Source organism: Thalassophryne amazonica, chromosome 2, assembly GCF_902500255.1.
Source record: "Thalassophryne amazonica chromosome 2, fThaAma1.1, whole genome shotgun sequence".
Classification (NCBI taxonomy): Eukaryota; Metazoa; Chordata; class Actinopteri; order Batrachoidiformes; family Batrachoididae; genus Thalassophryne; species Thalassophryne amazonica.
In genome coordinates, this window is record NC_047104.1 from 83,671,759 (window position 1) to 83,681,473 (window position 9,715).

The 9,715-nt window shown below is 42.5% G+C and overlaps 1 protein-coding gene across 1 annotated transcript in view; it reads left to right on the forward strand.

The window, feature by feature from the left end:
• The window catches only part of LOC117503844 (CUB and sushi domain-containing protein 1-like), a 2,069,078-nt gene that overhangs the window by 540,470 nt on the left and 1,518,893 nt on the right, over positions 1-9,715 (forward strand). The gene's annotated exons all lie outside the window — the stretch shown is intronic.

A 9,715-nucleotide genomic window follows, 5' to 3' on the forward strand; every position in this document is an offset into this window, starting at 1 on the left:
ACGTCATTCACCTGTGAGCACGCCTTGTGGAAAGAGTGGCCCCGCCCCGTCATCGGATTTTCATTGTCTGGAAATGGCGGAATGATTTGGTTTTTTTTTCCATCAGAATTTTTTCAGAAGCTGTTAGAGACTGGCACCTGGAAACCATTCGAAAAATTTATCTGTCTTTTGGTGAAAATTTTATGGGCTTCACAGAGAATAAGGACTATTACTACAGCTTTAAGGACGGCCCACAATGGCACTCGGTGTGCCGTGCTCTGAAAGCTTGTTAAGCGTTCCGCCGCTGAAATGGATGAATTTAAGATACTATACATAAGTATTGATGTGGATTCTGACAGAATTACCACTTCACATTTGATGGATTTGATGGATTTTTACATTTGATGGATTACTCCGCGCCCTGACTGCTGTTGGAGCGAACCGAATTACCTACAGAAAAATAAACTGTGCAAACGATGGAATTGGATTTGAATGGGAATAACACTGTTGTGTCTGATGATTTGTGGTTGTTCATGATGTTATATGGTCGCAAATATCTGTAAAGCTCAATGTGTGACCGTATAACCAGCATAAACATCTGCATAAATGTCAGACACAACAGGGATAAAGATGAGTAACCAACCAACCAACTTTATTTTTTAAGCACTTTAAACCAACCACAGTCGACGAAACTGCTATACAGAAGAATGAATAAAAATCACCATAAAAATATAACAGTGCACATCAGACATAAAATTGTAAATAAAATGCAAGTAAAATAATTAAAAGCCATAAAACATGAGTAAAAATAACCATACAATAATAAACAATAAGATATAATCCAAAAGTCAATGTCTTAATAGGTGTCAAGGCCAAGGAGAAGCATTCATGGATTTAAATAACATAAATTAACATAATTTAAGTTAAATAACATAATTTTAAAATGAATCCTAAAATGTATGGGCAGCCAGTGGAGTGAGGCTAATATGGGGGAAATGTGCTCATATGTATATGTGCTGGTTCAAAGATGTGCAGCAGTGTTCTGTACCATCTGCAGACGGGTGATGGAGGACGCACTAACCCCCACATACAGTGCTTTCCAGTAATCCACCTGAGTAGTAACAAAGGCGTGGATTACTGTCTCAAAGTGTTGCCTCGAAAGAATTGGTTTTATTTTGGCCAGCTGCCTCAAATGGAAAAAGCTTGATTTAACAACCGCCCTGATATGATAGTCAAATTTCAAATCAGTGTCCACTTTAACCCCTACGTTTGTGATTGCTGATTTCGTATGCTGGACCATGGATCCCAGATCAAGCGGGGGGGAGGTCCCAGTGGTGCCACCAAAAATGATCACTTCTGTTTTGGATAAAGGTCAGCAATCAGGCTCAAAGAATATTAGAGAACAGATCAAAGGAATAACCCTCTCACTGTAAAAAAACAAACAAACAACAACAAAAAAAACAACCACAACAAAAGGGAGATAAAAAGAAAATGTCAAGAGACAATTTAAGCAAAGGACTGCTGGACCTTGGCACAGGTATACACTCTCTCTGTGGCCTTCAAGTTAGCATTTTAACAGCTGTGTATTTGTGTGAAGTCTGAACAAATCAGTGAATCTCTTATGTAATGTGCTGTGCTCTAGCTTTGATTTAATAACAGGAGAGAGAGAGAGAGAGTGAGAGAGTGAGTGTGAGTTCTGGCCTGGCTTTCATCCAGGACTCCCGTGCACCCACAAACCTTTGCTGATGCAGTTGCTGGGAAAAATGACCTTTTGTGCAGCATGTGTCATTTCTCTTCTGCTGTCACATTTGGACTTCATATGTTTCCTTGTTTGAAAGGTTGCCACAGACTATATGGAAAACATTCTTGTTGTACATACTGTAAGATAATTGCATTTGGATAGTGAGAGTTGTGTTATAAAAGTTTTTATACTACCTGTGACAAAGCTCATAGATTCATGACGTTGCTGGACAGATGTTTTTGGTGATGCTGATACCTTTGCAGGAGAACAAACATCCAAATCTTTAGGGTTCTGGTGCTTCCCGTGTTACTGTATGGTTGTGAGACTTGGACAGTAACCAATGACCCAAGACAAAGACTCGATGTGTTTGATCCTCGGTCTCCTCAGTGCAACCTTGGGTACCACTGGGATAACTTTGGCCTTATTTAGACTTCCAGTAAATAAATATTGGATTTTTGTGCATATGTTATTTCAGTCTGAGTCAGTGTTTTAAGTGTGAACAGTCAAAAGTCGCATGAAACCCATCTTTTTCCAAGATGAGCCAAGTGATAACAGCAAAAATAATCTCTCTCTCTCTCACACACACACACACACACACACACACACACACACTCTCTCTCTCTCACACTGTCTCTCTCTCACACTCTCATGTCACACACACACTCTCTCTCTCACACTCTCATGTCACACACACACTCTCTCTCTCACACTGTCTCTCTCACACTCTCATGTCACACACACACTCTCTCTCTCTCTCTCTCTCACTCACACACCCCCACACACACACACACACTCTCTCACTGCCTCTCTCTATCTCACTCACTCACACTCTCACTGTCACACACACACACTCTGTCTCTCTCACTGCCTCTCTCTCTCTCACTCACTCACACTCTCACTGTCACACACACACACTCTGTCTCTCTCACTGCCTCTCTCTCTCTCTCACTCACACTCTCACTGTCACACACACACACTCTGTCTCTCACACACCTCTCTCTCTCACTCACTCACACTCTCACTGTCACACACACACACTCTGTCTCTCACACACCTCTCTCACTCACTCACACTCTCACTGTCACACACACACACTCTGTCTCTCACACACCTCTCTCTCTCACTCACTCACACTCTCACTGTCACACACACACACTGTCTCTCGCACACCTCTCTCTCTCACTCACTCACACTCTCACTGTCACACACACACACTGTCTCTCGCACACCTCTCTCTCTCACTCACTCACACTCTCACTGTCACACACACACACTGTCTCTCGCACACCTCTCTCTCTCACTCACTCACACTCTCACTGTCACACACACACACTGTCTCTCACACACCTCTCTCTCACTCACTCACACTCTCACTGTCACACACTGTCTCTCACACACCTCTCTCTCACTCACTCACACTCTCACTGTCACACACTGTCTCTCACACACCTCTCTCTCTCACTCACTCACACTCTCACTGTCACACACACACACTGTCTCTCACACACCTCTCTCTCTCACTCACTCACACTCTCACTGTCACACACACACACTGTCTCTCACACACCTCTCTCTCTCACTCACTCACACTCTCACTGTCACACACACACACTGTCTCTCACACACCTCTCTCTCTCACTCACTCACACTCTCACTGTCACACACACACACACACACTGTCTCTCACACACCTCTCTCTCTCACTCACTCACACTCTCACTGTCACACACACACACACACTGTCTCTCACACACCACTCTCACTCACTCACACTCTCACTGTCACACACACACACTGTCTCTCACACACCACTCTCACTCACTCACACTCTCACTGTCACACACACACACTGTCTCTCACACACCACTCTCACTCACTCACACACACTCTCTCTCACACACCTCTCTCACTCACTCACACACACTCTCTCTCACACACCACTCTCACTCACTCACACTGTCACACACACACACTGTCTCTCACACACCACTCTCTCTCACTCACTCACTCACACTCTCACTGTCACACACACACACACTGTCTCTCACACACCACTCTCTCTCACTCACTCACTCACACTCTCACTGTCACACACACACACACTGTCTCTCACACACCACTCTCTCTCACTCACTCACTCACACTCTCACTGTCACACACACACACTGTCTCTCACACACCTCTCTCTCTCACTCACTCACACACTCACACTCTCACTGTCACACACACACACTCTGTCTCTCACACACCTCTCTCTCTCACTCACTCACACACTCACACTCTCACTGTCACACACACACACACACTGTCTCTCACACACCTCTCTCTCTCACTGTCACACACACACACACACACACACACTGTCTCTCACACACCTCTCTCTCTCACTGTCACACACACACACTCTGTCTCTCACACACCTCTCTCTCTCACTGTCACACACACACACTCTGTCTCTCACACACCTCTCTCTCTCTCTCTCACACACACACACAAACACTTTCTCTCTCTCTCTCTCTCTCTCTCTTGGAAGGTGATGTGAACATTGTAGTATGTACATAATGTTCTTTTGTCAATTGAAGAATTTTTCCATATTTTGAAAGAGTGTAAATTTGGTGATATTTTCTATTTTGTTAAGGGGGTGTCATCGTGAACCCCATGATCTGTTTGTCTGAAGATAATGGCAGTTCAGTACAGTTTGGTGTACTATGTGTGTAATTGGTGTCAAATGGTGAAATGTTCTTTGCTCAAGAACTTGAGTGTTGTATTTGATACTGTTCCTTTCCAAAGTAGAAATGGGGCCTAATATAACTGTAAATGGTTAACTTTATCTGTAAAACTGCTGATTTTGAGAAGGACATGAAATGATTATTGTGGAATTGTAGTAATTTTCCGACTGTTCACTTGAATGCCTGTACTGGACAAGGCAAGGGAATCTATTGGCACAGCAGCCCCGCCAAGACTGTTTTTCACCAGCCGCCACTGATGCAAGCCAAAGATAATCTAAGATCATGTCAATAAAAGGATGTTCAGATGGGCTTCTCAGTGTGTTTTGCTACCTCTGTAACGTGTCACATCTGCAGATCGCATCGGAGGCAGGTGGCATAGTCACAGGACTCTCAGAAGTTTCTGATTTACACCCAACAGTGTCTCTACATATAATTTGTCTTGGTTAAGCCCTGCATTTTCTCTGGTTTTGGACATGACTTTTAAAGTGCACATTGAGCTCAGTTGGACTTTTTTGTCTGAGTGTGGGCACATGCTTCTTCTTTTTTTCTTTTTTTTAACTTGTTTGGCTAATGAAGTTGTCACCCAACAGTACACCTCATGTGACACATTTTTATAATGAAGAAACTTAAAAAATGCAAATATTTATATACAAACCCAATTCCAATGAAGTTGGGATGTTGTCTAAAATGTAAATAAAAACAGAATACAATGATTTGCAAATCCTCTTCAAGCTATATTCAATTGAATACACCACATGTATAAGCAGGTGGTGTCAGAAAAGTTACCGCCTCTTGCCTCTACTGGTGGTTGGCTCTCACTGCGGTATTGTATCACTTCCTGTTCCGGAGCACAGCGGTGTTTTGCTGTATCTGTTAGCTGTTTAATCTGCGCAGTTAGATTGATCTAGTTATCTAGATTACGATTTGTTTCCCAGTGTAATCTTTACGTGCCTTAACTAAAGCACTCCTTCTGCTGAATCACCTCTAAATTATTTACACATTATTCACTTTGCGTGTTTTTAGGAATCCGCTAGCTTAGCGTAGCTACTAGCTCTTAGCCGATTTAGCATGGCGGCTTCTCCTGTCTCTCCTGCACTTTTCTGCTCTGGGTGTGAAATGTTTAGTTATTCCTCGGCCTCCTTTAGCAGTAACGGTACTTGTAATAAGTGTAGCTTATTCGTAGCTTTGGAGGCCAGGCTGGGCGAATTGGAGACTCGGCTCCGCACCGTGGAAAATTCTACAGCTAGCCAGGCTCCTGTAGTCGGTGCGGACCAAGGTAGCTTAGCCGCCGTTAGTTACCCCCTGGCAGATCCCGAGCAGCCGGGAAAGCAGGCCGACTGGGTGACTGTGAGGAGGAAGCGTAGTTCTAAACAGAAGCCCCGTGTACACCGCCAACCCATTCACATCTCTAACCGTTTTTCCCCACTCGACGACACACCCACCGAGGATCAAACTCTGGTTATTGGCGACTCTGTTTTGAGAAATGTGAAGTTAGCGACACCAGCAACCATAGTCAGTTGTCTTCTGGGGGCCAGAGCAGGCGACATTGAAGGAAATTTGAAACTGCTGGCTAAGGCTAAGCGTAAATTTGGTAAGATTGTAATTCACGTCGGCAGTAATGACACCCGGTTACGCCAATCGGAGGTCACTAAAATTAACATTAAATCGGTGTGTAACTTTGCAAAAACAATGTCGGACTCTGTAGTTTTCTCTGGGCCCCTCCCCAATCAGACCGGGAGTGACATGTTTAGCCGCATGTTCTCCTTGAATTGCTGGCTGTCTGAGTGGTGTCCAAAAAATGAGGTGGGCTTCATAGATAATTGGCAAAGCTTCTGGGGAAAACCTGGTCTTGTTAGGAGAGACGGCATCCATCCCACTTTGGATGGAGCAGCTCTCATTTCTAGAAATCTGGCCAATTTTCTTAAATCCTCCAAACCGTGACTATCCAGGGTTGGGACCAGGAAGCAGAGTTGTAGTGTTACACACCTCTCTGCAGCTTCTCTCCCCCTGCCATCCCCTCATTACTCCATCCCCGTAGAGACGGTGCCTGCTCCCAGACTACCAATAACCAGCAAAAATCTATTTAAGCATAAAAATTCAAAAAGAAAAAATAATATAGCACCTTCAACTGCACCACAGACTAAAACAGTTAAATGTGGTCTATTAAACATTAGGTCTCTCTCTTCTAAGTCCCTGTTGGTAAATGATATAATAATTGATCAACATATTGATTTATTCTGCCTTACAGAAACCTGGTTACAGCAGGATGAATATGTTAGTTTAAATGAGTCAACACCCCCGAGTCACACTAACTGTCAGAATGCTCGTAGCACGGGCCGGGGCGGAGGATTAGCAGCAATCTTCCATTCCAGCTTATTAATTAATCAAAAACCCAGACAGAGCTTTAATTCATTTGAAAGCTTGACTCTTAGTCTTGTCCATCCAAATTGGAAGTCCCAAAAACCAGTTTTATTTGTTATTATCTATCGTCCACCTGGTCGTTACTGTGAGTTTCTCTGTGAATTTTCAGACCTTTTGTCTGACTTAGTGCTTAGCTCAGATAAGATAATTATAGTGGGCGATTTTAACATCCACACAGATGCTGAGAATGACAGCCTCAACACTGCATTTAATCTATTATTAGACTCTATTGGCTTTGCTCAAAAAGTAAATGAGTCCACCCACCACTTTAATCATATCTTAGATCTTGTTCTGACTTATGGTATGGAAATAGAAGACTTAACAGTATTCCCTGAAAACTCCCTTCTGTCTGATCATTTCTTAATAACATTTACATTTACTCTGATGGACTACCCAGCAGTGGGGAATAAGTTTCATTACACTAGAAGTCTTTCAGAAAGTGCTGTAACTAGGTTTAAGGATATGATTCCTTCTTTATGTTCTCTAATGCCATATACCAACACAGTGCAGAGTAGCTACCTAAACTCTGTAAGTGAGATAGAGTATCTCGTCAATAGTTTTACATCCTCATTGAAGACAACTTTGGATGCTGTAGCTCCTCTGAAAAAGAGAGCTTTAAATCAGAAGTGCCTGACTCCGTGGTATAACTCACAAACTCGTAGCTTAAAGCAGATAACCCGTAAGTTGGAGAGGAAATGGCGTCTCACTAATTTAGAAGATCTTCACTTAGCCTGGAAAAAGAGTCTGTTGCTCTATAAAAAAGCCCTCCGTAAAGCTAGGACATCTTTCTACTCATCACTAATTGAAGAAAATAAGAACAACCCCAGGTTTCTTTTCAGCACTGTAGCCAGGCTGACAAAGAGTCAGAGCTCTATTGAGCTGAGTATTCCATTAACTTTAACTAGTAATGACTTCATGACTTTCTTTGCTAACAAAATTTTAACTATTAGAGAAAAAATTACTCATAACCATCCCAAAGACGTATCGTTATCTTTGGCTGCTTTCAGTGATGCCGGTTTTTGGTTAGACTCTTTCTCTCCGATTGTTCTGTCCGAGTTATTTTCATTAGTTACTTCATCCAAACCATCAACATGTTTATTAGACCCCATTCCTACCAGGCTGCTCAAGGAAGCCCTACCATTATTCAATGCTTCGATCTTAAATATGATCAATCTATCTTTGTTAGTTGGCTATGTACCACAGGCTTTTAAGGTGGCAGTAATTAAACCATTACTTAAAAAGCCATCACTTGACCCAGCTATCTTAGCTAATTATAGGCCAATCTCCAACCTTCCTTTTCTCTCAAAAATTCTTGAAAGTGTAGTTGTAAAACAGCTAACTGATCATCTGCAGAGGAATGGTCTATTTGAAGAGTTTCAGTCAGGTTTTAGAATTCATCATAGTACAGAAACAGCATTAGTGAAGGTTACAAATTATCTTCTTATGGCCTCGGACAGTGGACTCATCTCTGTGCTTATTCTGTTAGACCTCAGTGCTGCTTTTGATACTGTTGACCATAAAATTTTATTACAGAGATTAGAGCATGCCATAGGTATTAAAGGCACTGCGTTGCGGTGGTTTGAATCATATTTGTCTAATAGATTACAATTTGTTCATGTAAATGGGGAATCTTCTTCACAGACTAAAGTTAATTATGGAGTTCCACAAGGTTCTGTGCTAGGACCAATTTTATTCACTTTATACATGCTTCCCTTAGGCAGTATTATTAGACGGTATTGCTTAAATTTTCATTGTTACGCAGATGATACCCAGCTTTATCTATCCATGAAGCCAGAGGACACACACCAATTAGCTGAACTGCAGGATTGTCTTACAGACATAAAGACATGGATGACCTCTAATTTCCTGCTTTTAAACTCAGATAAAACTGAAGTTATTGTACTTGGCCCCACAAATCTTAGAAACATGGTGTCTAACCAGATCCTTACTCTGGGTGGCATTACCCTGAGCTCTAGTAATACTGTGAGAAATCTTGGAGTCATTTTTGATCAGGATATGTCATTCAAAGCGCATATTAAACAAATATGTAGGACTGCTTTTTTGCATTTACGCAATATCTCTAAAATCAGAAAGGTCTTGTCTCAGAGTGATGCTGAAAAACTAATTCATGCATTTATTTCCTCTAGGCTGGACTATTGTAATTCATTATTATCAGGTTGTCCTAAAAGTTCCCTAAAAAGCCTTCAGTTAATTCAAAATGCTGCAGCTAGAGTACTGACGGGGACTAGAAGGAGAGAGCATATCTCACCCATATTGGCCTCTCTTCATTGGCTTCCTGTTAATTCTAGAATAGAATTTAAAATTCTTCTTCTTACTTATAAGGTTTTGAATAATCAGGTCCCATCTTATCTTAGGGACCTCGTAGTACCATATCACCCCAATAGAGCGCTTCGCTCTCAGACTGCAGGCTTACTTGTAGTTCCTAGGGTTTGTAAGAGTAGAATGGGAGGCAGAGCCTTCAGCTTTCAGGCTCCTCTCCTGTGGAACCAGATCCCAATTCAGATCAGGGAGACAGACACCCTCTCTACTTTTAAGATTAGGCTTAAAACTTTCCTTTTTGCTAAAGCTTATAGTTGGGGCTGGATCAGGTGACCCTGAACCATCCCTTAGTTATGCTGCTATAGACGTAGACTGCTGGGGGGTTCCCATGATGCATTGTTTCTTTCTCTTTTTGCTCTGTATGCACCACTCTGCATTTAATCATTAGTGATCGATCTCTGCTCCCCTCCACAGCATGTCTTTTTCCTGGTTCTCTCCCTCAGCCCCAACCAGTCCCAGCAGAAGACTGCCCCTCCCTGAGCCTGGTTCTGCTGGAGGTTTCTTC